The sequence below is a fragment of the Strix uralensis genome, chromosome 5 (assembly GCF_047716275.1).
Source record: "Strix uralensis isolate ZFMK-TIS-50842 chromosome 5, bStrUra1, whole genome shotgun sequence".
Classification (NCBI taxonomy): Eukaryota; Metazoa; Chordata; class Aves; order Strigiformes; family Strigidae; genus Strix; species Strix uralensis.
In genome coordinates, this window is record NC_133976.1 from 22,277,289 (window position 1) to 22,281,558 (window position 4,270).

At 42.0% G+C, this 4,270-nt stretch overlaps 1 non-coding gene across 1 annotated transcript; it reads left to right on the plus strand.

Annotated features, from left to right (window-relative positions):
* The first annotated feature begins 325 nt into the window (after positions 1–325).
* On the plus strand, positions 326–432 carry LOC141944902 (U6 spliceosomal RNA). Its single transcript, XR_012629362.1, has one exon. It is a non-coding gene; the product is annotated as a U6 spliceosomal RNA (small nuclear RNA).
* The last annotated feature ends 3,838 nt before the right edge of the window (positions 433–4,270 follow it).

Sequence of the window (4,270 nt, forward strand, 5' to 3'; positions counted from 1 at the left end):
AATACATTTTCCAAGAGCCTCTGCTCTGAGTGCAGCAAAGGCAGTAATACACGGAGAGAAATGTCCTTACAGCCAGAGCAGACCCACTATTTGAATCATGCAATACCTTTATGTTTGACAAGGAAAAAAAACAAAGATTGTGTGTGTGCATGTAAACAACTTCTTTTGCCTGGACTACTGCAACACTTAAAGTGCATGTTCAGTACTATTTTGTTTGAATTAACATATTTACATTGAAAAATTAGAGGACTCTGGTGCAAAATGAAAACATATCCAATCACTCCCCAAAAAGAAGTCCTAGAGATATTCAGGAATGATAATAATTGTGCTCACTTTGGCAGCACATATACTAAAATTGGAACGATACAGAGAAGCTTAGCATGGCCCCTGCACAAGGATGACACGTAAATTCATGAAGCATTCCATATTTTAAACTTTTTGCCCAGGGAAGTGGTGGACTCTGCCCAGGTAAGTGGTGAAGTGGTCCTCATCCCTGGAGGTGTTTAAGAGTAGGGCTGACATAGCACTTAGGGATCTGGTGTAGTTGAGAACTGTCAATGTTAGGTTAATGGTTGGACTAGGTGATCTTCAAGGTCTTTTCCAACCTAGATGATACTGTGTGATACTGTGTAATTTGTTTTATCTTCTTTAAAGCCCATCAATGCAATCTCAGTATCAGGCTTTAGTATCAAATACATCATTAAAACCTTAAAAATGTTTCATTTCTAAGAGATTACAGTAATATGTTCTGGGCATTCTATTACTAATATGGAATGCAGAGAGTGGAAAAGCACACATGCTAATTGGTATGGTTGCTTTGTATGTAAGTTTTTTGCAAATTTATTGCAAGACAGTGTTGAGAGTAAATGTTCTGCAAAACTGAATATGCTGTCCTTAATCAAAAGCAGGTGAGGATGCCCAATGATCAAAAAAAATTGCTAATGTTGTCGTCCTTTGGCAGTGGGCAGCTCTGAGAGCTATTACCTTACTCCTAATTTGTGTTTCCAACTCCTCAACTGAGAGAAGACTATCTCCATCTGTTCTCAGTTCCACCCATCTTTCTAGTTTCCCTTTTTTGAACAAAGCTCTTGGTACCTCACCTTTCAGTCCTTTACATACTGTACATCAGATAGCCTTTAGTCTAGTACAGGCCTACATAAGTTGCTTATGCATGACCTTTAGAGCAATATATTTGTCTCTCCAGCACCTGAAAGGCACTGAGCACTATTTGACCTGCCCCAGCCTCAGAAATAGCATGGTGTTCCACTCAGAAAACCCTCTGATAAGACAATATATACATCTAACTACAGTTGGCCTTGCAAAATGCATGGTTTCCTGGAACAGTGACAGTTTCAGCAGTTACACTTTAGGTGGAGCGAAGTAAAACGGAATGGATGCTATTGCATCAGGAAAGGAGAAAGCAGGGGATGTTGAATTTTCAGTAAGAAAGGGAGAGAGAAGGTGAAGAATCTTATGAGAAAAAGGGGACCAGTACTGCAAAGGAGGACATAAGCATGTGTAAGGGGGAAGACACATATTGCTGCAGAAAGGGAGTATACAACCATGCTTGCTGTCCACTCTTTTCTCCAGAAAGAGAAAACAACAGCTTTACTCTGTTGCTTTTTCACTTTGCAACAGCAAAAATATTTTTTAAAAAGTTTTCCCAAAGGTTTTAGGGCCTCAGGCCTAACTTGTATTAATATTAACATCTCTGTTCTAAACGGGTGTAGAAGATACGCAGCTCAAACTGTGCTTCAGATCTTTAATCTCCAGTCCTAGTTATGCTGCACAGATGAAATATCCTTTATTTAAAAACTTCACAACTCCCAAGGTTCAGTAAGGCAGCATGTGTGTGATAAAAGACTGCTCTCCTGGCATCTTGCAAATAGCAAACAGGAAAATATAGCCTATGGAAAATTTTAGGAGGACAGAGGCCCTTAAATAGATTGAAAGACTGTGAGTGGCCTTATTGTTCATGTTGCAGAACCCACAAGAGCTCTGTGAGGTCAGCAGAGCAACGGTGTAGCTAAGCCTTGCCTGTGGTATGTAATCAGTAGGTATGGGCACTGGGATTTCTCTTTGCCTCTGAGCACTGCAAGTAGTGATAAAAACCTAATGAAATAAAAGCAAGCTTTTGTTGACAGATTTTTTTTTTTTTAAATTTAAATCCAGAACAGGTTTGGAGTGAGGTGTGCAGGTTCCTCCCAGTGTGGAATAAAACCCCTCATTCCATCCCTTCGGAGAAGCTAGAAGGGAGTTTCCACAAATCATATGTCCTTGGAAGAGGAAGTGGTGTAGCAAAACCCCTTCTCCTGTTTCTCTACACTCGAGAAGGGCATAGCAGGCTGGCTTTTAAATGTCAGCAAGATTAGAAGACCGTAGCATGCCCTTGTTTCCTGATACGGAATGAGTTTAGCCAGCAGAGGACTTCATGTCCAGGCAGCAAGGGCAACACACGCTTTTATGAGCAGTTTGCTCAAATACCACTGTTTACACATAAATAACAAGCATGTTTGAAAGCTATTAGTTATAATTTCTCAGGCCACTGATGTTATCTAGTATAAGTTTTGGGCTTCAGTGCAAAATTAGCGGTGCCTTGGCTCTCTGCCTACTACACTGCTCCATTGTTGATAATAAAATTAATCTGTGAACAATTGTACATGCACATACTACTTCTGTAATCTATTCATAAAAACACCTTTACAGCTGATACTCATGATGCAAGGGAGAGAGCATCCCTTGATTTGTCATGCCTCAGTGAAGACCATCATAGATGACCAAAACATGCCTGAAATAATATCTTTTTGAATGAGATGATTGCTGACCTTCTTGCTCATATCCATCAGGATTTATTTTCTTGAACGTCCAAACAATCCAACATCAGGATTCAATTATTTGAGTTCTATAAAAAACATTTGTTCATGAAAACCAAAGTTTTCTAATGTCCCGGTTTCGACCAGGATGGGGTTAATTTTCATTGGAGTATTTCATACCATATGATGTCATGCCCAGGGATTTAGGTGGTCGGGCTCGCTCTCTCTCTCTCGGCTTTTCACTTGGGGCTTACACGCGCTCCGTCTGCTCATCGGCTCGTCGGGCTGTGTTGTTGCTGTGGGGGGATGGTCATCACGTTTGGTAAGCCACTGCTGCATTTTACCTGTTTTATTTTTGGACTCACTATTGTTACTGTTGTTCTCTTGTTATATTTAGTAAATTCTTTCTTTTTATTCAACCCACGAATTCTCTTCTTTTTGTCCCTCCCCTATTTCACCAGAGGGGGGAGGGGCAAGTGAACGGCCAGCCACGTGGCGTCTGGCTGCCGGCTGAGTTCAAACCTCCACAGTTTTTGGCGCCCAACATGGGGCCCTGAGGTTTTTTTTTTGTTTGAGATGACAACAAAACGGGTAAAATGTGGATTGCTTGACTCCTTGAGATCTTATCACCTCATTTGCAATACGTGTTTCCCATGTTGTTGCTCACCTTTCGTGAGAGTTGGGTTAAGGTTTTGTTTCTGTTGTACTATGTGATGCTCATCTATGATAGCGTGCAGTCATCAGTCCTGGGGTTACTTACAGTTGTGTTTGTTTGAGAAATTTGGGAAGTTCAAATATCTTTGGAACGTTGACATAAACATGGTTGCCGTGTTGTTAGGAGCTAGTGTGTTCCTGAATGTGGTTCAGGTTTTGTTTATGGTTAAGCTACTATTTAAGATTAACCAAGTAACAGAAACTGCAGCCACTACAAGCCCGAGGACTGGCGCTGCAGCTGAACCAGAGCACCAACCCATGACAGTGTCAGTTGCTCCCATATAGAAGAAATACACAAGAAAATCCCATCGCAGTGTACAGGGTGATGATGAGCCAGGCCCATCACGAGAACATGAGGAGGAGGCAGAGTCAGTGATAGTCACCCAATCCTTGTCCTTGAGTGAGTTGCAACACATAAGAAAAGATTAGAGCTGCCATCCAGGTGAGCAACTCGTTACTTGGCTGCTTCGGTGCTGGGATAGCGGGGCCAGTAGCATGGAACTAGAGGGCAGGGAGGCCAGGCAGCTCGGATCACTGTCTAGGGAAGGGGGCATTGACAAAGCCATTGGAAAGGAGACACAAAATCTCAGTCTCTGGGAGCGACTTCTGTCAAGTGTGAGGGAGAGGTATCCCTTCAAGGAGGACTTTACATGTCAACCAAGCAACTATGGAAAGAGGCATTCAATACTTGAGGGAGCTAGCTGTGTGGGAGGTAGTTTACTATGACCCAGATAATGCACAGC